Source organism: Schistocerca americana, chromosome 5 (genome assembly GCF_021461395.2).
Source record: "Schistocerca americana isolate TAMUIC-IGC-003095 chromosome 5, iqSchAmer2.1, whole genome shotgun sequence".
Lineage (NCBI taxonomy): Eukaryota > Metazoa > Arthropoda > Insecta > Orthoptera > Acrididae > Schistocerca > Schistocerca americana.
Genome location: NC_060123.1, coordinates 575,823,996 through 575,850,015, shown reverse-complemented (window position 1 = coordinate 575,850,015; position 26,020 = coordinate 575,823,996). Strand labels below are relative to the sequence as shown.

Below are 26,020 nucleotides of genomic sequence, written 5' to 3'. Positions count from 1 at the left end.
TCCATAGTTTATAATTAAACATCCATCAAATGCTTATCATAGTAGAAAGCTTACGTATTTTAATGATCTGTCACGATACCATGAAATTAATTCACAGGTAAAATAGGTGTAAGGCTTCAGTTCCTTGTTAGGATATTAGAAAAATGCCATAAGTCTACAAAGTAGATAGCTTAGAAAACACTCGTGCGTCTCATCATCTTGGAAATACTGAAAAACCTGTGTAGCAAACTCTTGAAAATAATCACCAATTATCATGCGAATGCCGGCTTACAAAGTTTTAGAAACGAGTATTACGAAGAAATGACTTTCACCGCCGTATATACCACTCTTGTTGTGGCCACGAATACATCATCATAACCATCATCAGCCAGTTCGACAACTTGGTGATGTGACCGATTTGAGCCGGTGTGCAACATAGGATACCTGCAGGTTCTTACATTCCTGCCGAAGTTGAGCTTCCCGTTGCCAGCTCAGTCCGGCTGTCTTTTTTCAGTATCTGCCCCATCTGTTCAGTGATCTTACATTACTCTGTTTTGATAAATTGGGCTCCAATCTAGTACTTTTTTGACCACCTATCTTCGAGAGACAGGAGCAGAATACAATAATATTACATTAATTACAACGTGAGTGGAGGGATTAACGTTTCACCAGTGTGTTGCAGGCTGTGTAGGTAGGTATAGGTTTAGTCAGTGCATCAGAAAACGCTCAGGCGGGAGAACGGAAAGCGCTAGATACACACTATCTCATCCAATGTATCCGCACAACCCAAATGATGCGGAACTGATCGCTAGATGTCGCGAGAGGTGGAGAGGGTATTGTCTGTTGGAAAGCAGTAACAGCAAAATGTGTTGGTTAGGGGAGCTCAGGGACTTCGAACGTGGACTAGACCACAAGTACTTGTGCACGCCTTCACAGCAAACTTGCTCCGCGAGCAGATGGAGAGCGCTGGCCTGCGAGCAGTGAGTACTGTAACTCCTCCTCGTCACAGGGAACAGGGCAGGGAGCCGTGTGGATACTTGTGTGAACAAAGAAATCGATCCTGAGGGAAATGCCTGGAGAAGTTCAAATGGTTCAAATGGCTCTGAGCACTATGGGACTTAACAGCTGTGGTCATCAGTCCCCTAGAACTTAGAACTACTTAAACCTAACTAACCTAAGGACATCACACACATCCATGCCCGAGGCAGGATTCGAACCTGCGACCGTAGCAGTCGCACGACCTGGAGAAGTCAAGACTGTCTTCATATCACCTGCCGCATTACATATTAGTTACTTCAAGCTGCAGATCATCACGAATTAGGTACCGGAAGATTTTTAATTTTCCATTCAGTTGCGCTACGGATCCTGATTTCACCCCCTCACGGTTGGCGCTCCAGCTGTGTTCACAAAAAACAAATAAACTTCACGGAAAACGTACATTTTCTACACTTTCTTCAATGCTTGTAAGAATGTAACATCCAGTTGTGCGCCTACGATACCTGTACTTCTATATAGTGCTAAAGAATAGGCAAGGAGTTCGATTTTGCAAGCTAGCTCCGAATATCATTTGCCGTAATCGGCGTGGAACGCGCAATTGCGGTGTTTAATAACAGGGCCAGACGAAACGGTCTTACCTGAAGAGGAGGTAAGTGTCCAGTTGCAACAACCAGGTATTTTACTAAATCACCATCCTTAAAAAGGCGCAAAAACTTTGGTGAAAGTAGTGTAGTTTTGTGGCTCATCTGAGCGGCACACAAACTTTTTTTTCCCTCGTCTTCTCCTTCTTTAGGAAGCTTCCTTTTACGTTTTAAAATCTCATGTACACGCTTAGGCCCATCACATTTCTCGTCTCCATACTCTTTATCGTCGTAAGACACGTAGTGTCATTGTAAGTTAAACTTCCTGAAGATATTCTGAGCCTTATGATGCACTAGTAATTTTTCGAACCTGTCTTTTTGTGTAAAATGATAAGGTTCCTGGAACTGTGAACTGAAGTGCGAAAACTTTGTCGGTGTTACACAATACCGACTCTCCACTGCTGCTGTTAAATGGCACCTCCCTCAAACCTATTTCTTACGTTTTCAACCATCAGGTCTCTTAGCAGCAGATCGTCATGCATTTCTGTCTTCGGCCAAAGTCTTGCGAGCGGTACAGGTGGTGGAGCTCTTCCACGATCTGGTTAATGTCTTCTGCTCTCTGTCTGTCTCTTGTATTTTTCCCTTCTACTGTCCTTTAAATTATGCTTTTGACGATACCACCACGTCTCAGCAGATGGCCGACCGATGTGTCGTTTCTGTGGTCAATTACCTTCAAGAGACGAGGTTTCTCTTCCTCCGCTCTGTGGAGAACCTCTTCATTTGGTATCTTGTCTACCCAGGGAATCTTGAGCAATCTATGGCAGCACAGCATTTCGAAGGCTGTCATTTTACATTTCTTGGTTCTCCGAGTGTCCATGTTTCACTTCCGGACAGCAGCACACACCATACAAACGTCTTTATGAGGTTTTTCATGATATTTTTGTTTATGCTGCTGGGTGCGAAAAATTTATTCTCTTATTAAAAGCAGCTTTTACCTGGTGGACTCGGCTTGCAGTATCCTTCCTCGACCTTCCGTCTGATATAATTTTTAGTTAGGCAAAGGATTCGACGGCCTCCAGTCGCTCGTTGTTACGCGAATCTGGGGCAACGGTGCTTTGACTGCTCACCATTAAGATTTTTGTTTTACCTTTATTAATTTTGATATTATAGGAAGAGTTTAGGCTGCTTTCCATCTGGATCAGCATCACTTCTGCCGGCCGTAGTAGCCGAGCGGTTCTAGGCGCTACAGTCTGTAACCGCGCGACCGCTACGGTCGCAGGTTCGTATCCTGCCTCGGGCATGGATGTGTGTGATGTTCTTAAGTTAGTTAGGTTTAAGTAGTTTTAAGTTCTAGGGGACTGATGACCTCAGAAGTTAAGTCCCATAGTGCTCAGAGCCATTTGAACCAATCAGCATCACTTCTAATTATTCTACAGCTTCACTTAACACTGCGATATCATAAGCAAATCTCACCACGTCTATTTTCTAGTAGTCTCCTATTTCACACTTGAACCTTCTGCTGTGTCGTCACGATCATGACGCGCGAGCATTTCCCTAACTCTCCAGCACGAAGCAGCTACTCTGCTCGCGAGCTAGACCGTGAGCAGGCGCGAGTGCTCACGCAGAAACTCAGCGATTTGTTACGCTCTGACAACAAGTGATACTCGCTTCTCTAATTTTGCAAAGGTTATCAGTAAAACGGAAAATCTGATTAACTACGTAAACTAAAATAGTTATCTTGTCATCTCAGTATCATTGATATGCCTTGCTCCTTAATGTTAAGGTCTGATGCTCCGCTGTTTTAGAACGGCTGCCAATGGTCCTCCGGAAAGCCGCAGTGGAGCACAAAGAACACGGTGCCAGGCCACGAATCGTGTTCGGCAGTTGCTGCTAATTAATGCTGTCTCGCCGCCCACCTGTCGAAGCGTTCTCAGCCCTGCCGGCCATTTCTTTCGTAAGGCGCACCTCTGCCGCCTGTCGTCGCTTTCAACCTTTAACTCCTATATTTCATCGTTCCGGAGCACTAAAACTAGGCGTCGGCCAGCAACCTGCAGCTCGACTGTGTTTATGATTTACGCATTCCTTTCGTCAATAGTTACGAATGCAGATTTACATGTGAAAGTAAGATTTATGCGACTTTTTTGTAGTTCTTTTTGCTCTGACGAAATGCAAACGGATCTGAGCTCCACTACACAACCTACAAATGAAATACTCGATTTCACAACGTCGAAGGTACGAGTGGGCGACATATATTCAGCTAATCCAGTAGATTATCTGAGGCACTTGACTGGAGAAAGGGGCGTTGCTGATAATCGAAAGTCTTAAACTGTGTCTGTTAAAACTTCCTGGCTGACAGGTACCGGTCGACGTACAGAACTATTTACTAACATTTCATATCTTCTGACCTACAACACGGGCAACTACGTCAGAAGCGCGAGGAGCCCCGAATTTGTATGCCACTATGAGCTGTATAGACGGCAACATCAGACACCACACGATGCAGAATTTTAAATTTATTATGGTGTTTTTAAGATTCTGGTGCCTCTACATACATGCGACGATGATAATGTGTTGTCTTGACTAAAGCGCTGTTGTTAGCGTTCTGGTCTTCAGTCCGAAAACTGGTTTGGTACAGCTCTCCAAGCTACTGTGTCCGGTGCAGGCGTCTTCATCTCCGAATAACTACTGCAAACTATATCCTTCTGAATATGATTACTGTATTCGTCTATTGGTCTCCCTCTACAATTCTTACCACCCGCCTCCCCCTCCCCCCCCCCCTTCCAACACTTCCCTCCAATAGTAAACTGCTGATCTCTTGATGTCTAGAATGTATTCCATTAAACTATCTCTTCTCCTAGTCAGACTGTACCACAATTTTTTTTTCTCCCCAGTTTCATGCAGTGCCTTCTCGTTACTTACGTGATCTACCCACATTTTCTTCAGCATTCTTCTGTAGCACCCATATTTCAAAAGCTTCTATTCTCCTCTTCTATAAACTGTTTATCTTCCAAGTTTCTCTTCCATACATGGCTACACTCCCTACCTTCATAAAAAAACCTCCCTAACACTTAAATCTCTATTCGATATTAACAAATTTCTCTTTTTCAGAAACTCTTTTCTTGCCATTGCCACTTTACATTTTATACTTTATATCCTCTGTGCTTCGGCCATCATCAGTTACGTTGTTGCCCAGATAGAGAAACTCATCTACTACGTTAAGTCTCTCTTTCCTAATATAATTCCCTTAGCACCACCTGATTTAATTCGACGACCTTCCATTATTTTTGTTTTGCCTCTGTTGATGTCCATCTAATATCCTCCTTCCAAGGCACTGTCCATTCCATTCAACTGCTCTTCCACGTTCTTTGCTGGCTCCGAGAGGATACAATGTCATCGGAAAACTTCGATCTTTTTTATTTCTTCTCCCTGGACTTTAATTCCTACCACAAAGTTTTCTTTGGTTTCCTTTACCTCCTGCTAAATCTACAGATTGAGTAACATCGGGGATAACCTACAACCCAGCCTCTCTTTCATGCCGCTGGACTCATAACTGCCATCTCATGTCTGTACAAGTCGTAAATAGCTTTTGGCTCTCCTGCTACTTTCAGAATTTCAATAAGAGTAGTCCAGTCAGCATTCTAAAAAGATTTCTCTAAGCCTACAAATGCTATAAAGTAGATTTTCCTTTCCTTGACCTATCTTCTATAAGTCATAGGGTTAGTATTGCCTCGCGTGTTTCTAGATTTCTCCAGAATCCAAATTGATTTTTCCCGAGGTCGGTTTCTGCCAGTTTCTCCATTCTCCTGTAAGGAATTCGTGTTAGTATTTTGGGACAATGATTTATTAAACTGATAGTTCGGTAATATTCACACCTGTTATCACGTCTGAGGGTATTACGCCTGTCTCACACATCCTGCGCACAAGATGGAATGGCTTCGTCATGACTGGCTCTTCTAAGACTACCAGTATTTCTGACGAAACTCCCGGGGCCTTGTTTCGACACAGTTCTTGCAGTACTCTGCCCAATTCTATTTGTAATGTCATATCTCCAACATCTTCTTCACTTACTGCCTCTTCCTCTTCTGAAACGCTAACGTCGCCGTAATTTATTTCATGGTGTCTATACTGTAACGCATGTTCCCCTACGGCGGAATTATGAGTGTGTCCAAAGCAACGGTTCGTGTTACCTTCGGGCGAACATGGTTCCTGTATATACTTGTCAACAACCACACAAAATTTCATACATGCCAGCTGTAGTGATACGGAACCATCGGGCTTCGGGGGGCTCCAGTTTAACGCAGCGAAGAGAGTGTACTTACAAGAACTAAATAGGTTTAATTTAGAACTGATACTAATCACATTTGACTACATGAGGTTGGAACAAAACACCAAATGGAAGACAAAAGGACGTCGAATCTAAGGATGATTCACAAATTAAGTACGGTAACAATCCTATACTTCTTTCAATGAAGGCTACAATCCTCTGTGCCATATTATACCGTTATCACAGCGGTGCAACACTGTTAGCTCCTTATTCGGCCTGACATATTTCTTTCTTTTGAGTATGAGATCACAAACTCCCACATAAGACAGCAATCAGTTCCATGTTCAGAACAGATAGATGCTGAGTTCTAGATATTGTAATTACTTCGAAACTAATAATAGGATTTTGAAGAGTGTAGCCGGCCGAGGTGTCCGAGCGGTTCTAGGCGCTCCAGTCTGGAACTCCGCGACCGCTACGGTCGCAGGTTCGAATCGTGCCTCGGGCATGGATGATAGTGATGTCCTTAGGTTAGTTAGGTTTAAGTAGTTCTAAGTTCTAGGGGACTGATGACCTCAGTAGTTAAGTCCCATAGTGCTCAGACCCATTTGAACCATTTTGAAGAGTGAAACCGCGTTGAATTTGTCTAAATTATAGCTACAGTATTAGCAGCAGAAATTACTACAGTTCCATTCCCAAAGCTGCTAGCGATCTCTCTGTAATTATTGCAGCTGAGGGTTTCGATTAATTAGCATTTCTTTCTACAGAAGCTGCATGGTCATCATTGGTATCTGTTCTTTCGGAACAGTTACTATCTTCATATAGTTAAAGGCTACCCGGGCATTGACCTCCTCCTGTGCGAATGCCCACACTTTGCCTGAACTCTTACAGGAATCGTCACCTTAGTTGGCGCGAGTAATGAGTGAATGGGCAAATATCCTTTAGGAACATTACGAATGTAGGCTGTGGACAGTTGGGAATGTGAGTCTCACGGGAAGCGTGCAAGGGATAACTGCATGCAGTCGCGCTGTTCTCTGTGCCCTCAGTGACTCAGATGGATAGAGCATCTGCAATGTAAGCGGGAGATCCCGGGTTCGAGTCCCGGTCGGGGCGCACATTTTCAGCTGTCCCCGTTGAGGTATATCAACAACACCTGTTGGCATTGAGGGTGTCGATTAACTATCATTTATCTCTAGAGAAGCTGCGTGATCATCATTGGTATCTATTTTTTTGGAACAGTTACTATCTTCATACATTTCAGATGAGAATATCTCGAGGTTGTACCGAGACCTTCTCATCTGAAATAGGTAAAAATAGGCCATTATTAACCAATATGCTACGTAGACTGTATTACACATCCAAATACAGCATATCACTTCCCTCTACTTAATACAAATTATTTTCATCACGCTCATTGTGTTAAAAGCACTCCTTCTTTAGCCCAAGAGTCGTCTACCGTGGCCATCCGACCGCCGTGTCATCCTCGGTGGAGGATGCGGATAGGAGGGGCGTGGGGTCAGCACACCGCTCTCCCGGTCGTAAGATGATATTCTTGACCGAAGCCGCTACTATTCGGTCGAGTAACTCCTCAGTTGGCATCACGAGGCTGAGTGCACCCCGAAAAATGGCAACAGCGCATGGCGGCCCGGATGGTCACCCATCCAAGTGCCGACCACGCCCGACAGGGCTTAACTTCGGTGATCTCACGGGAACCGGTGTAGCCACTGCGGCAAGGCCGTTGCCGCTCATTGTGTTACAGTTTATTTTTTTTATTTTGCTTTGACATTTGCATTATATAAATTATATTCTCATCAACTAGATAGTAACAAATTATATGTAACCATTTTAACATATGTTAAGCATTCCATTCGCTTTAACCTGAGAGAAATCTTAATATATTATGTTCTTTATATTATTAAGAAAAAGCATTAACAACCGTATACCAATGAGATTGGAACAATGAGAAGTCTTTGCTATTAGATTGGCTCTGAGCACTATGGGACTTTACATCTGTGGTCATAAGTCCCCTAGAACTTAGAACTACTTAAACCTAACTAACCTAAGGACATCACAAACATCCAGGCCCTAGGCAGGATTCGAACCTGCGACCGTAGCAGTCGCGCGGTTCCGGACTGACGTTCTATTAGATTCAGAAGCATCCGACCCACCTTACATTTCAAGGCGGTGGGCTACTCTGCACTGTTAATGAAATAAATGAAACGAAATGTGCAAGTTCCTCTGTGTCTACAATGACCTCGACATCTACGGGGCGCTAAAAGCTTCCTTCTGTGGTCGTGTAGTTACGTAGTTCAAGTAGATACTGAACAAAACGAGGCTAGTATCGCAAGCGTACTCCCGTACAAAAACAATTTGTACTGCTCAGAAAGAAAGTGTGCTCGGTGCGCATGTCGGCTCGCCAGCTCGGCGTGTTACATTAGCGTTCGCGATGCGATCGCTCCATAAATGCAGATCAGCAGGTGGGGGGAGCCGCGGAGGTGAGTGGCGTTCATGAGAGGTTTGTTTCTTTTGGAGACGCAGGCTCGTTCGTCATCACACTGGCAGAGATGGAGTGCGCACGCCCAACGCACCAGCCGGGCAGTCAGCGTGCGTGTGGCTGGCTGCGGAGCGCTCGCACGTGGGAACAGACGCGGACACTGGAACACCATTAGCGGCCTCCTCCCGGCTCCAGCTGGCGCTGGGGGTGCCTTTAATGGACGCCTTGCGTAAGAGGCGCGCTATCGGGGAACAGTGGGCAGCTACTCTCAGATGCGACGTGTTATGCTATCGCCCGTCAACGTCCGCGCGACACTAGTCGCATACGTGCGTGAGTAACTGTGTGTGTGGGTGGGTGTTGTTTCAGGCGATGAATGAAAAGTGCGTCCTCGTAGAAAGCAACCTGCAGTGTTCTTGATATACCAGAGATATCATTTTGACTGGTAACGTGTAAAAGCGCGTGCTGTGACGTGCCAGTCCTGACGAATGATAACTTTAAATCGACAGCCCTTTTGGGAAGCCCCCAATTACTTGTAGCACACCTCTTCAGCGGACGACGCGACGTGATGAGAATGTGGAATATTCCTGAACTGTGTGTCGTGTATTTCGACAACGGTCTCGAATTGCCATTCTGGAAAACGATTGGTGTAAGGTGCCAGGACATGGGCACTTACACGTTAGCTTACCAACATTAGTATTAATAATAAAGGGACTGGCAAGGGCATCAGATCATGACTATTGAATTATGATAAATATGAGGCACTCCAGAGCAGTATTCCCTGCACGTCTGCGTGATTGAGTCACTAACTTAAAGCGTTGGTGAAAAGTGTCGGAAGTTGAGAATTGTGGAATATAAAGTCTGCAGATGGCCGTAGCTCGCCGGGCCGTCATGAGCGGCAGGTAGCGGCCACCGGAAACGCGGGACAATACGGCGCTTTTGGGGATAGTCCGGCACCCGGAGCCACCTGTGCTGGGCAACACGTGGCGAAGACGGGAATTTAGTTTGCCTAGGGGCGTTATGACCTACTCGATCATTGGGTAGATCTCAGAAATGCCATTGGAGGGACTTCGGCGATGATAGAGCTTTCGACATTGGCCGAAACTGAGTATTCTTCCGCCGCATTTTCGTAACCGTGGGAGACGAGAGAATTGTGGAGAGAGGGGACTTCGCCTTCAGCTATCGAGCGGTACGGACTTGGAGACGGTGTTTTGGCCATCGTCTTCGAAGGGAGATATACGGTCTGCATCGCAGCACCTCACCAACGCGGTTAGAGCTCTTTGTGTATTCAGAAGCGAGATTGTCACCAACGCTTAACCACTTCCAACAACTTACCTAATATTCTTGATCTGGTAGTTATCCTTGCGAGGCGCCGAGTATTTATCAACGCAGCTGCCGGTAATATGGGCGCGTAATTGCAAATTGTTGATGTGCAATTCTCAGGAGTGTGTGGGTGGACAAAGAAATTCACTTTTCTTTTTTTTTTTTTTTTGTAAATTTTGTCAGTTGTGGGGCATATCAAATTAAAATGCCAATATTAGAATCGAATTATCGACTTCATTGTAGCTAGCATTTACCCTGTCCCAGTAAGCTTTACATGTACTCTTAGTCACTGCACAGCTTGCCCAGACGGGAAGGAAAGAAGGTTTGAGGTCTTCTATGCCAGCGACGGACAAATAAGATCACATTGGTTCAAATCCGCATCAGACAATCCTGATTTATACGTTACTGCACTGCCTGTGTTGTTGAGAAGTACGATGGAATGTTCCTTCGGACATTCGTGCACTGTGGCTAGTACAGCCGTTATGAAATACATGAAAAGAATTTGTAGTTGCGAATGTGTATAACCATTAGCTGTACACCGGAATGACGACAGTGAAAATATGTGCGGGAACGGGACTCGAACCCGGATTTCCGGCTTATCGCGAGCGGACAGCTTACTATTAGGCAAACCCAGCGTTCTTCACGGCTAAACCTAAACTTCCATATGCCGTCAACCACATGTCTACAACAAACAACACAGACACTGCAATAATGTATTTATTCGCCGACACCTAACAAACGACTTTCAATTAAGATATCTCCTCTGTACGGGAATATACATGACGGATGTACGAGTCCAGGTTGTAGACACATGTGGACGTTTCGGTCTGGCCGTGAGGCGTCCTCGGATAGCCGAATGGTAAGGGGATCGCTAGCGATAAGCAGGAAATCCGGGTTCGAGTCCTGTCCTGGAACAATTGGTCATTGTCGTCATCCATTGTACAGCTGATGGTCAGGTGTATTCTCAACTGCAAATACATTTCATGTAACCCTGATTTAGGATTTCTGTGGTTTCCCTAAATCGCTTCAGGCAGATGTCGGAATGGCTCCTTTGAAAGGACACAGCCGATTTTCCCATCCTTGAATCAATCCGAGCTTGTACTCTGTCTCTGATGACCTCCTTGCCGACGGGACACTAATCCCTAATCTTCCTTCCTTCAAATTCCCACAGTTTTCAAACTTTTGGCTCAGCTTTCATTATCATTCATATTTACCTGGGCAATTACATTCCACTTTTTAGACGTAAGATGGACAGTCATATTGTTTTACTGTCGATGGCAGTCCTGCTAAAGCAGAGTTACTACTTAAAGCTTTCTGAAATTCCTAAGTCAAAGAAGGCAAAGTAAATATTACGGAATTCGAATCAAGAACAGTTGCCAAATGAGAAACTTATAAGCAGATGTCCTCGGGCTAGTGAAGCAACGTAAATCACTTAATAAGAGCAATTGTTCCTGTCCAGACTGTATGCCAAATACATTAAATGTACTCGCAGTTGCGAATATGGACGATCAACATCTATAGAATGGAATGACCATAATGAACATTTGTGCCGGAATGGACTCGACCCCGGATTTCTCCCTTATCGCGAGCGGTCGCCTTACCATTTGGCTATCCGTGCACGACCCACGGCCAGAGTCAAACTTCCATACGTCTACAACATGTACCCGTGCAGCCGTTAGTACAGGGTAGCCCATTGATCGTGACCGGGCCAAATATCTCACGAAATAAGCGTCAAACGAAAAAACTACAAAGAACGAAACTCGTCTAGCTTGAAGGGGGAAACCAGATGGCGCTATGGTTGGCCCGCTAGATGGCGCTGCCATAGGTAAAACGGATATCAACTGCGTTTTTCTTAAATAGGAACCCCCATTTTTTATTACATACTAGTGTAGTACGTAAAGAAACATGAATGTTTTAGTTGGACCACTTTTTTCCCTTTGTGATAGATGGTGCTGTAATAGTCACAAACGTATAATTACCTGGTATCACGCAACACTCCGCCAGTGCGGACGGAATTTGCTTCGTGATACATTACCCGTGTTAAAATGGACCGTTCACCAATTGCGGTAAAGGTCTATATCGTGATGTATGGCTATTGTGATCAAAATGCCCAACCGTCATCGAGAATGACGACGCCCTCCAAAGATAGGCATACCGTCGTCATCACGTGAAGAATGGTGGTGCCCTCTATGCGCTCTATAAAAGCGAGAGTACCTGGAGCCTCAGTGGCAGTAGCCGGACGACCTCAGAAGATGTCTCCCGCAGATGGAGACGAAATTTTATACATCGACTACGGCCTCTCGGTTTCATCTGAAGGAGTTGTTTTACTGTTCACGTTCTCTCTCTCTCTCTCTTTCTCTCTCTCTCTTTCTCAAACACACAAACACGCTCATACACACACACAGTGATGTAATCTGCTTGCATTAGCGAGCTTGGTCATAAAGTGTGTCGCGAATAATTTATTCAAGAAACCGTTTGTCGGATTACATGTAGAGCCTACGCAGAGATTCATGTCTCAGTGTCATTAATAACGAGTCCCCTGACGTGAATCGAGTATGCGGGTAGCATCTTCGACGGCTAGATGGAAGAAACAATCAATCGCATAGGGCGATGTGCGCCTTCCGCGCCGCACAGCCTGCACCAGCGGCTGCTGTACTCGGTAAATGCGAGTTTAATCGGCGCGATGCATAACAGCAGTAATAACAATGGTTAAAGAGAGCGCTCCGCTCAGGAGTAGTTAACGCTTTGATGGATTAGGCACGTGAGAGCCGGTAATCTCTAACGACGCGGAAGTGCGGTTCTGAGCGACAGTAATGCTTTTTTAATGTAAACAACTCGCTGTGGGGAATAGGAGAGCCCGAACGTCAATAGGCGGTTACCTCTGTGCAGGGGCCTGTTATTCGGTATGGTAATTAGTCTCTGGAACTGTATTGCACTCATTAGATATTTGTTTCGTGCGTTTACCGTTAGCGAGAAGACGCGCCGCCGGACACGGTAACTAACACACACTATGATTTCTAAAATGGAAAGTGCGTGTAATCATACGTAACAACTCCCGTGGCCTACAAAGTGTTTCATATGTATACTTGTGAGTCGGCAAAGACTACGGACTATAATAGATGTAATTTCATCCATCATGGGAACCAAATGTTTGCCGATAGCGCTGCTAATGGGAAAGAGGTGAACTGTTTGTAAGTCAGATTATACATTTTGTCTCTGGAGAAGAAGGGTCCGAAAAGTCTTGATTGTTTTGTAATGCTTCCTCGATGATTATCAGTAAAAGACCCTGATCAGTGTGAGAAAGCTTATGTTGTATAAGATGTTGGCAAGATCAATAGCGATGAAGTACAGAAATACGTGAGACACGCACAAATTTCAAAATAAATAAATAAAAATGAAAACTGAAGTCAAATGGGATCAACCAAAGCCCAGACTGACCGTTGTGGCCGAGCGGTTCTAGAGGCTTCAGTCCGGAACCGCGCGCCTGCTACGGTCGCAGGTTCGAATCCTGCCTCGGACATGGATGTGTGTGTGTTGTCCTTAGGTTAGTTAGGTTTAAGTAGTTTCTAAATCTAGGGGACTGATGAGCTCAGATGTTTAAGTGCCATAGTGCTTAGAGCCATTTGAACCAGTTTTTGAGAAAGCTCAGTTTCTGTTAAGATGGTGGGAGGGCAGCAGGCCAGATTAATTATGTTTTTGTTTGATTTATACATCAAAGATTCAGTCAAAGAAATGAAAAAAAGTTTCACAAAGGAAGCGAAAGTACGAGGAGAGAAGGTGTGCGAAGTTTCGCTACTACTGAGCCCCTATGGCCAAAAGTAATAACTACTTGTATCGAATTTATAGGGTGCGTAACACTGAATATAGGTTTCGGGTGAACAAAGGTAAAACGAAACTATAGGAACAGCAGCACACGGGAGAACAGCAGAATCATTGACTTCAGAAAGGCAATGTCACAATAGATGAAGGGACAACTTCCATGTTTACCAAGCAAGGTTTCACAGACAGGAGGGAACAGTGAAGACGTCAGAAACAGCGCGTTACAAGCAAAGAAAGAGTTCTGCTGCACTTTAGCTCTTTTGGTATTAAATATTAAAACGATGGAATTATTGAAAAAGTTTCTGAATTCGTTTGTCTGAGGCGTAGCATTGTATAGGTGTGAAATGTGGGACCAGAGGACATCATGAGATGAATAAAACAGAATCACCCGAAATGTGGTGCCAGGAGGGAAAGATGTTGAAATTTATGTGATACGAAATGTAGTCCACCCTCTTAGCTGAGTGTTCTGCGCGTCTAACTACTATGCAGCAGGTCCAGGTTTGATTCTCGATCGTATCCTAAATATTCTCCGATCGTTGACTCGGTGTTGTGTTGTCCTCATTATCATTTCATCATCATCGACACGCAAGTCGCCCAGTGTGGCGTCAATTGAAAAGAATTGCAACTCGGCGGCCGAACTTCGCCAGGTTTGGACTCCAGGACATCAATACCACACGCTCATTCATTTCATTTACGAAATGTAGAACGAACAGGGGAGGAAATGAGTCAACGGAAAATCCTTCCCTGAAGAGCATACAGGTTAATGGGATCGAGTACTGCAACCACGAATAATTGACTTGTCACAGGAACGAGTAGTTAAAGGGAATAAGTTGCATCAACAGTCAGACACCAGAAAGAGAACAGTTATCGAGGATGTCGGACGTCGAAGGACTAATGGCTAAAAAGAAAAAACCGTTGGACTTAATTCCAAAAAGTAACATGATTTCATTGTTGTGGATTTTAGCACGATTCTTAGTTTCTGCTACTCGGGTTGTAACGAATATTAAACGCGTGTCCACAAAAAGAAAATTACATTTCAAATGGTAAAGCAATTATGCAGGAAATTCGAAATATTTTAGTCGTAAAGGAGAAAAAATATGATCTCTCACTTGGAAGTTTTCCTACGTGAGTAGTGAATCTTACTGTGTCTAATGTGTGTTCACAAAATGTAGGCAAATCTTATGCGTTCTTCTGAAGTGCAGCTTTTGTCGTCGACTTCCAGATTATTAGAGACGGATGAATAATAGTGTTACGGTTCTAGGCGCTACAGTCTGGAACCACGCGACCGCTACGGTCGCAGGTTCAAATCCTGCCTCGGGCATGGATGTGTGTGATGTCCTTAGGTTAGTTAGGTTTAAGTAGTTCTAAGTTCTAGGGGACTGATGACCTTAGAAGTTAAGTCCCATAGTGCTCAGAGCCAGCCAACAATAGTGTTACGGCTGTATTATTGGGGCAACGCTTACGGCGAAACTTTACACTTGCACATATCTTTCTCCTTTGCAGAGAATTCAGTACACCAGTAGGTTTAAAGTTGACGTACGTAGAGACGTTCCGATATTACTGGTATGAGTAAGTATTGAGTCTTTTTTTCTATACCTATGGTAGCCAAGTATTAGGTATTTTATACGATATTATGAAATTATCGACCTGTTTGTATCGGAAGTACAAGATCGTGTAAGGGAAAGTAATAACTTTCCATTATTAGTTTAATGTAAATTAAAATGTAAGTAGTAAACAGTAAACTTAAATTCAGAAGTGGAAACTACATATCATTCGCAGCCTATAATGAACGTATGTTCCAACGATACGTGCCAGTAATGTTAAGTATGTACGAAATGACATGGATAAGTAATTTTAGTCCTCAGATGAATGTGAACCAATTCAGGCGAAAGAAATGCTAATATTTTTATGGAGCTTATGAGACAAAAATAGTCCAAGTTGACATGATTGCTCACTACGAAAATAGTTTAGCTTATAATAATGGCACATTATGTAGAAGCCTGTATTTCTTTGTTCTAAACATTCGTTCTTTACTGCTTACGATGTTACACACACTTTAGTTTATATACACGTATCAGTATGTTTTTTTTCGCCAAGTATGTTACATAAGTCCTTTGCATTAAAGAAAAGCTTTAAAAAAATACAAGCAGCAATCAATACACGTCGCTCTTAATGGAAGAAAATCGACAGATGTAAAGGTAATTTCAGCAGTACTCCAAGGAAGTGTGATAGATCCGTTACTGTGTACAATATACTTGTATATAAATGATTTAGGGGAAAATGTCGGAAGCTCCAAGAAGCTGTACGCAGATGATGGGGTTGTCTATAACAAACTAGCAACGACAGAAGACTGCAGCGATTTGCAGAAAGACCTGTAGACGATTGACGAGTGCTGCAGGCTCTACAGTTGATTCTGAACGTAAAAGAATGTAACAATTTGCGCATAAATACGAAAGAAATCCAGTACTGTACTACTGCACTATTGATGACAAATTGCTGCAAACATTATCTACGGCAAAATATCCAGGGATACCCATCCTGAGCAGCCTTAAGTGGAACAACCACATGAAACAAACAGAACGAAAAGAAAATGCCAGACTGAGATACGTAGGGACAATCCTAAAGAAATATAACTTATCCGAAAGAAATCGCTAATAAAACTCTTTCTCGACTGATTCTTCAGTGTTGCTTATAAGTCTGACCCTAACCAGTTAGGATTAATAGAAGAGATAGAGGGGATACAAAGAAAAGGGGTTCGTTTCGTTACGGGATCGTTTAGTCGGCGTCAGCGCGTTACAGAGATGGCCAACAAACTGCAGTGGCAGACGCTACAAGAGAGGCGTTGTACAGCACGGAGAGGTTTACTCTTAAAATTACGAGAGACTACGGCGGCATCTGTCCCACTAACAAACAATACCGGAGGTGAAGCGCCAGATAAATATTCTAAGAGTAAGTACGCAGAGAATCCGAGACTTTTGGGTTTGTAGTTGCGTACTTAACCATAGAGCCACCGATCGATGCAAACAGTAACTTAGCGGCTTAGCTAATCGCTTAGCTGTAATGATACCACACTTGTACAAACTGATCCCAAACAGACACTGTTCACGAAGAAGACACAAGTGGGATTCAGTCACGTCTACGCTCAGCTTGTCGCAGGCGAAGAGTTTACATGGTTGTTCTGTTTAACGGCTAGCTGCGTTATTATACAGAGATTTCAATACTAACGAGGAAAACTATGCATGTTTTAAATATGGTGGCGTTGGGGGGGGGGGGGGGGGGATGGTCGAGCGTGGTTGCCGCACCTGTTAGTATCATGTACGACGTAGAAATAGCATCAGCACCAAAGATGGCTCTCAACCTCACTCTGTTACACAGATTGCAGAGATTTACAATATGCCAACCAATTAAACAGAGAGTACAACGGCAATTTTAAAACCAAAAGACCAAACACATGTCAGATATTATATTATTGTTCTAACTCTATACCGAACAGTACCAAGTAACAGCTCTTCGTTGACCTCAGCTTCAAAGGAGGCTAATTCATTGTTGGCAAGTGCAGTCTCATTTCGGTTACAGGTTTTGTCTGACATGCTACATAAGAAAGAAAGACGTCTGGTGGTGTCAGAGTTCTTATTTAACGTCCGCTCTGATGGATTCGCGATACGCGTGAAAGTAGTTTGTGCTCTTTCTACTCGTGACATGCGCCGCTGGACGGACAGTTAAGTGGAGCAGAGGTTAATGGGCTGGGCGGTGGACTGGTTTTCTGACAACCTGTCTCTCCAACAAACACGTCTCTCAGGCTCTCGAGGTGAATAATTGACAAGGCCCAGAGTGTGGCACCAGAGAGGCCAAATGGGCCTGGCGAATCACAGCTTGATTTACTCTGTCGTTGCATTCTATGGAGTCAGATGCGAGTAGCTGCAGTTTTAAGACTACAAACCAAACACCTGTCAGATACTATATTATTGTAGTAACTCTCAAAGAGAAAGCGAGAAAAGAGGCCACAATGTTTACAGGTCATGGCAGTTCCCTCGTCATTATATCGATCACGGTGTTAGATATTTTGGAAGAAAGAACTTAAATAAGCACAAACTTCTGAAATGAACTGCTTCACATCATCAGAAAGTCGAAGCGTAACGTATAAAATTAAAAATGGCTGCAGTGTGGGAGAACTTGTAAGTAGGCTGTTTAGGTTTTTATGTTGGTAACGCCAAGTAGCGCTCTATATGAAAATCACTGACTGTGCTGTGTGAAGTCTGTGGCTGGTTTGCATTGTTGGAATATTTGCTATTGTAGCGTTGGGCAGCTGGATGTGAACAGCGCGTAGCGTTGGGCAGTTGGAGGTGAGCCGCCAGCAGTGGTGGATGTGGGGAGAGAGATGGCAGAATTTTGAGAGCGAACGATCTGGACGTGTGTCCATCAGAAAGAGTAAATTTGTAATATTGGATACCATGAACTGATATATATATATATATATATATATATATATATATATATATATATATAATGACTTTTGAACATTATTAAGGTAAATACATTGTTTGTTCTCCATCAAAATCTTTCATTTGCTAACTATGCCTATCTGTAGTTAAAATCTTTCATTTAGCTGGCAGTATTGGCGCTCGCTGTATTGCAGTAGTTCGAGTAACGAAGATTTTTGTGAGGTAAGTGATTCATGAAAGGTATAGGTTATTGTTAGTCAGAGCCATTCTTTTGAAGTGTTGTTGAAAGTAAGATTGCGTTGCGCTAAAAATATGGTGTGTCAGTTTAGTGTTGATCAGAATAAGTAAAGAGAGAAATGTCTTGAGTACGTTCAGTTCTGTTCAGCTGTATGAAAATCAAATTACGTAAGAGGTTAATGAGCACAGTAATTCATGAATTTTTCAAAGGGGACGTTTCAAACTACGTTAGGCGTTCTTCCAAAAGCACAAAAATAAAAACAATTCACATCACGATTAAATGGAAATAGTATGGTCTGATAATGTTACACCGATTATTAACGTACTAGGATTTCATATTTGCAGTTGAGTCCCATAGTGCTCAGAGCCATTTTTTTGAATTTCATATTTGCAATGGCTTATTTCGCGCATACATTAACCTGTGATGGAAGTGCCATGTGGCTAGAGACTCCCGTCGGGCAGACCGTTCGCCTGGTGCAAGTCTTTCGAGTTGTCACCACTTCGGCGACTTGCGTGTCGTGGGGATGAAACGATGAGAATGACAACACAACACCCAGTCCGTGAGCAGAGAAAATTCCGACCCAGCCGGCAATCGAACCCGGGCCGTTAGGTATGACATTCCGTCGCGCTGACCACTGAACTACCAGGGCCGGACATTAACCTGTGATCTTGCAATGTTAATAATTTAAATATGTTACCTAGACAAATATATCCTCGAAATTTCATTACTCTACATGAATTATTTTTTGGTGTGATGATTTTTTCCATGAGTGTATTAAAATGCGAAAAGCCAAAGGATACAGCCAGGACATCTTTACTGCGAAGCATAGTTAGTGAGCCGGCCGTGGTGGCCGATCGGTTCTAGGCGCTTCAGTCTGGAACCGCGCGACCGGTACGGTCGCAGATTCGTATCCTGCCTCGGGCATGGATGTGTGTGATGTCCTTAGGTTAGTTAGGTTTAAGTAGTTCTAAGTTCTAGGGGACTGATGACCTCAGATGTTAAGTCCCTTAGAGCTGAGAGCCATTTGAACCATTTGCACTATAGTTAGTGTAGAACAAACAAATGATAAACATGGATGGCGACAACGTGAAGGCCGGCCGGTGTGGCCGTGCGGTTAAAGGCGCTTCAGTCTGGAACCGCGTGACCGCTACGGTCGCAGGTTCGAATCCTGCCTCGGGCATGGATGTGTGTGATGTCCTTAGGTTAGCTAGGTTTAATTAGTTCTAAGTTCTAGGCGACTAATGACCTCAGAAGTTGAGTCGCATAGTGCTCAGAGCCAATTTGACAACGTGAAGGCTTTAGAAAATGAATCGTTGGACCAGTAGCTATTATGATTCACTTTTTTCCTTTGGATGAGTTTCTTCAGTGGTACTCAAATGGTTCAAATGGCTCTGAGCACTATGGGACTTAACTTCTGAGGTTATCAGTCCCCTAGAACTTAGAACTACTTAAACCTAACTAACCTAAGGACACCACACATATCCATGGGCAAGGCAGGATTCGAACCTGCGACCGTAGTGGTCGCGCGGTTCCAGACTGCAGCTCCTAGAACCGCTTGGCCACTCCGGCCGGTGATGGTACTCACAACGTAGTTTCCCACCGTCAGGTAGAGCAGCATTGCTCTTAATTACTGGCAGCTATTAGGATAGCACCCCTGAAGCCGACTCGAGACCATTTAAAACTGTCGAAAGGGAACAAGAGCAGCAGGTAGGACGTCTCGTCTACCTGCATCCGCGCTCTATGGAGGGATGCTGCCACGGGACGCTGCTGAAATACGAGCTGGCGCGTCGCAGTGCGTGCAAATGAGGGCCGGCCTTCCCCGCTTTTTACCCGCAAGTGGCTACAACGCTGACGGGGCTGGACCGCGGGTGGCGAATCTTTGCTCGGGGCGATTGTCGGGGGCGCGGGAGCGGACGTAACGCGTCCCGGGAGCTCGCATTGTGGCGCAGCATCCCGCGGGCAATTACTGCCTAGCCGACGCCTGCGCACAATCGGCCAGGCTCCCTCAGGAGCGCCGACAGCTGTACCACCGCGTGCGAAGGCGCGTGGCGGCAACCTCCATTCAGCACTTCTTGCTCTCCACGGAATGCCCCCATCCCCTAGTAATTAGTGTCGGCGACTACTAACATTATGCCCAGAACAAAGATGAAGTAACCGATAGTATTCGATTACAAGATTGGAGCTATCATCTAGAGGACGTCACATCGTGCACTACCGAAAAAAGAAAACACCTGGGAAGATGACGCCGATTTTTGATCCGATGACGGCATATGCTTCTTGGGGTATAGTAGACGTCAGCGTCGTCAACCAACAGATAGCGTAGTGGCATAGCTACCAGCGCGCCATCTGTGTCTACCGTTTAATAGGGAATGCTCACATCCAGAAAGCTCAGTCTGGTGCAGACGTATGAGTCAAGCAACTCTGCAGCGAGGAGACCCCCCAAGAGGGATCATTCCCGATAAAATTTTATTAAATAATTTTTCCATTCATAATGCACGGCTTGGGCATACTGTGGTGGAAGGTGGTGGCTGGAAGACCGTGGTCGGCACATTCCTGCCACGTGCTCCTCGGTCAGGGTTGGTTGCGCTGACGAGGGTACGCTGCTAGCAAGGCGCGTTGGTGGAATCGACCCTCCAATCAGAGACTAGTCTTGTGATCACTAGAGGACGCGGCCGGGAGCGGCAAGGGCGGCTTGGAAACAGTTCCGCGCTCTCTTAGCTTCAGACCTCGGCCACGAGTAGTCGCTCCTCTAGCCTCTGCCTCTCTCCCCTAACCTCCTTGGGCATACCCTCTTGGGGCTGCTCAGCCCTACGTAGGCACCCATGTACCATCGTTACATGAATAAACAGGGTCCATTCCAGCTTGATTAAACTATCACAACGCCCACCGCTCCTGACCTCTATCCTGACGAACAAGTGGTGTCAGAAGTGGGATACGACCCACCTCCGGTTGTAAAAGAAACTCACCAGTTGAGTATGAGTGCGACAAAGGGGCCGAGGCTGAGCAAATAAAGGACACTATACTGAACGAGGCGAGGGTGCAGCTCGCCGTGCGCGTGCCAGCCGGTCGCTTGCGTTGCTACAGACTCACTCGTACTTCCTACAGCCATCCGAGCGAGCGTGAAAGGGGTCAAATTGTGAGTTTGTCCTTTCGGAGAACTGCCACGCAAGTTAGACGTGATGCATCAGTTGTGCAGCGATGCTGGTGTCAGTGGTAATGCGAAAATTCTCACTCGCATAGGCGATGTTCTAGACATCCACAGCACAGACGCCCGCCAGGATAGCCGTATTGTAAGGGCAGCTGTGGCAGGTAGATCATACTGCTACCACAGGACAGATAAGACGAACTCTGAGCCCAGGCGTGTCAACACGAACTGTTCCAGCGGGACTACTGGCACGCACACCTCTAGCACGTCTTCCACTCACATCACATCAACGACGGTCACGGCTCGACTGTTGCCGTCAGAAGATCCTTGTAAGATGGAATGGCGAGCTGAGGTCTTTAGCGATGAAAGCACATTCTGCCTGATGGCAAGCTACGGTCGTTTGAGGGTACGAAGCAGAGCTGGTGGTCTCGTAGAGTGCATTTATCCAAGACACAATGACCCATTCAAATCCTCATGATCTGGGATAAGGTAAGCTACAACTCTAGTTCACCTTTAATGTTTCTGGAGGCGACGATTACCAGCACTCGGTTCGCGCAGAATGTTGTTAGACCTGTTCTTTTGCCGTTCTTGCAACGGGAAGGGGATGTTTTGTCCCAACTGGATAATACAATACTGGTCATTAAAACTGCTACATCAAGAAGAAATGGAGTCGATAAACGGGTAATCATTCGACAAATATATTATACTAAAACTGACATGTGATTACATTTCCACGCAATTTGGGTGTATAGATCCTGAGAAATCAGTACCCAGAACAACCACTTCTGGCCGTAATAACGGCCTTGATACGCCTGGGCATTGAGTAAAACAGAGCTTAGATGGCGTGTACAGGTGCAGCTGCCCATGCACCTTCAACACGATGCTACAGTTCATCAAGAGTAGTGAGTGGCGTATTGTGACGAGCCAGTTGCTCGGCCACCATTGACCAGACGTTTTCAATTGGTGAGAGATCTGGAGAATGTGCTGGCCAGGGCAGCAGTCGAACGTTTTCTGTATCCAGAAAGGCCCGTACAGGACCTGCGACATGCGGTCGTGCATTATCCTGTTGAAATGTAGGGTTTCGCAGGGATCGAATGAAGGGTAGAGCCACGGGTCGCAACACATCTGAAATGTAACGTCCACTGTTCAAAGTTCCGTCAATGCGAACAAGAGGTGACCGAGACGTGTAACCAATGGTACCCCATACCATCACGCCGGGTGATACACCAGTATGGCCATGACGAATACGCGCTTCTAATGTGCGTTCATCGCGATGTCGCCATCGTGATGCTGTAAACAGAACCTGGATTCATCCGAAAAAATGAGGTTTTGCCATTCGTGCACCCAGGTTCATCGTTGAGTACACCATCGCAGGCGCTCCTGTCTGTGATGCAGCGTCAAGGGTAACCGCAGCCATGGTCTCCGAGCTGATAGTCCATGCTGCTGCAAACGTCGTCGAACCGTTCTTGCAGAAGGTTGTTGTCTTGCAAACGTCCCCATCTGTTGACTCAGGGATCGAGACGTGACTGCGTGATCCGCTACAGCCATGCGGATAAGATGCCTCTCATACGAGGCTGTTGGGATCCAGCACGGCGTTCCGTATTACCCTCCTGAACCCACCAATTCCATATTCTGCTAACAGTCATTGGATCTCGACCAACGCGAGCAGCAATGTCGCGATACGATATACCGCAATCGCGATTGGCTACAATCCGACCTTTATCAAAGTCGGAAACGTGATCGTACACATTTCTCCTCCTTACACGTGGCATCACAACAACGTTTCACCAGGCAACGCCGGTCAACTGCTGTTTGTGTATGAGAAATCGGTTGGAAACTTTCCTCATGTCAGCACGTTGTAGATGTCTCCACCGGCGCCAACCTTGTGCGAATGCTCTGAAGAGATAATCATTTGCATATGACAGCATCTTCTTCATGTCGGTTAAATTTCGCATCTGTAGCACATCTTCGTGGTGCAGCAATTTTAATGGCCAGCAGTGTATTTTCCCACGCAATGCCGGTGAAACTCAACGTGCTCTGGAAGGCGTGCAGCAACTTCCCTGGCCAGCAATACCTCCGGGCGTCTCCAGTCGAGAACGTGTGGGATATGGTGGGGACGGGAAGTGACTCACGCGACTCATCAACCGACAATTCTTACAGAACTACGTGATCAGGCCGAGCAGGCGTGGCATAACGTATCGCAGGACAGTATTCACCATCTGTACGATCTACTACTTACCATTGTCAGTGCCTGCATTGCCGCCCGTGGAGTCTATACCACGTATTAATACAGGTGTTTCAGCAAGGGGGTCGACACCTGGTACCACAGAACTACTCGTGCTATTGATCTGTAAATGTAATCATTTCGTGTACTCCACACGTACTGTTGCAACAGTAAGCCCTGAGTCAATAGGAAACCTTTAAAACGGTGTACTAATTTTTTTCCGGCAATGTGTAGGTGTGAAGTGTTGGCAGAAGAGCCAACACCGTGTTGCTAGAGGAGGCCGAAATGGACGCTTTTAAGCTCACGAAGACTGGCGCGAGGTCTGGAACAGTTAAGGGAATTAATAGTAGCAAATAAAGTACGTAGTTGATGTAATACTTAACTTTAATCCATAGGTGGTGTACATCGGTCTGACGGTACAGGCATCACCAGTTAAATATCTATTGATAATGGCGCCTTGCTAGGTCGTAGCAAATGACGTAGCTGAAGGCTATGCTAACTATCGTCTCGGCAAATGAGAGCGTATTTGTCAGTGTAGCATCGCTAGCAAAGTCTGCTGTACAACTGGGGCGAGTGCTAGTAAGTCTCTCTAGACCTGCCGTGTGGCGGCGCTGAGACTGCAATCACTGATAGTGGCGACACGCGGGTCCGACGTATACTACCGGACCGCGGCCGATTTAAAGGCTACCACCTAGCAAGTGTGGTGTCTGGCGGTGACACCACAGTGTTTAGGAGTAGCACTAAGAAAAGATATGAAATGGGACAAACAGCTGGGGATAGAGATATAGACTTGTTGGAAGGATTTAAGAATATAGCAGTCCAAGTGTATAGGAAATCATATACGAGATGCTAATGGGACCACTTCTATGGAATGCTATGCCAACGTTTGGATTCTAGAGAAATCGGTGACGCGCTGCTAGCATTTACCAGGTCAGTGTAATCCAGACATTCTTAGGTAATTTAAATGTAAAATGTAAATGTCGTGTGACTAGGGCCTCCCGTCGGGTAGACCGTTCGCCGGGTGCAAGTCTTTCGATCTGACGCCACTTCGGCGACTTGCGGATCGATGGGGACGAAATGATGATGATTAGGACAACACAACACCCAGTCCCTGAGCGGAGAAATTCTCCGACCCAGCCGGCGATCGAACCCGGGCCCTTAGAATTGACATTCTGTCGCGCTGACCACGCACTTACGAGGGGCAGACGGTAATTTAAATTGTATGTCTATGGAAGAAAGACGATAAGATCTCGCCAAAGTCTGTTGGGGAAATTTAGGGAATCTGTATTCGAGAAGGCTGTACGGCCTTTATGCTGCCACAGTCGCATACACTGAGGCGACAAAAGTCACTCGATACCTCCTAATACCATGTCGGACCTCCTCCTGCCCGGTGTATTGCAGTAGCTCATCGTGGCATGGACTCAACTGTAAGTCTCCTGCAGAAATATTGAGCCACGTTGCCTTTACAGCCGTCCACAATTGCGAAAGTGCTGCCAGTGAAGGGTCTTGTACACCAACTCATCTCGCAATTATTTCCCACGTCGGGCGATCTGTGTGACTAGATCAATCATCCGGATTGTCCAGAATTTTCTTCAAGCCAGCCGCGAACAATATTAGCCCAGTATCATGGTGCATTGTCATTCATGAAAATTCCCTCGTTGTTTGGGAACATGAAGTCCACGAATGGCTGCAGACGGTCTCCGACAAATCGAGCATAATCAGTTTCAATCAATTATCGGTAGCAGAGGACCCAGTCCATTCAACGTAGACACAGCCCGCATCATTATGGAGCGGCCACCATCTTGCACGGGCCTTGTTCACACCTACGGTCCATGGCTTCGTAGGGTCTGCGCCACACTCTAACCATACCATCAGCTTTCACTACCTGAAATCGGGATTCATCTGACCATGCCACGGTTTTCCAGTAGTCTAGGGTTCAACCAACATGGTCACGAGCCCGGGAGAGGCGATGTAGTGCTGTTAGCTGTCGTCTGCTGCCATAGCCCATTAAGGCCAAATTTCGCCGCACTGTCCTAACGAATACGTTCGTCGTACGCCACACATTGATTATTGCACTTATTTCACGCAGTATGACTTGTTTGTTACCACTGATATCCTTACGCAAAAGATGCTCTCTCTGTCGATACGTGAAGGCCGTCGACCACTGCGTTGTCCGTCCTGAGAAATAATGCCAGAAATCTGATATTCTCGCACATTCTTCACACTGTGGATCTCTGAATGTTGACTTCCATAACGATTTCCGAAATGGAATGAGCCATGCGTGTAGCTCCCACTACCATACCACGTTCACAGTCTCTTAGATTCCATCGTGTGGCCATAATCACGTTGAACACCTTTTCACAGGACTTCCCTAAGCACAAATTACAGCTATGCCGATGCATTACGCTTTTGTATCTTGTGTACGCGATACTACATTCTGACAACGACGAGGGAGTATGCAACGGGGTGCAGACTCTGAGTGGGGATGGATTTTGGTGAAATTAAATACGACGGTCAGACG

The 26,020-nt window shown here is 45.4% G+C and overlaps 1 pseudogene; it reads right to left on the bottom strand.

The window, feature by feature from the left end:
- Window positions 1-7,442: 7,442 nt before the first annotated feature.
- On the bottom strand, window positions 7,443-7,560 carry LOC124617066 (annotated as a pseudogene).
- Window positions 7,561-26,020: the final 18,460 nt, after the last annotated feature.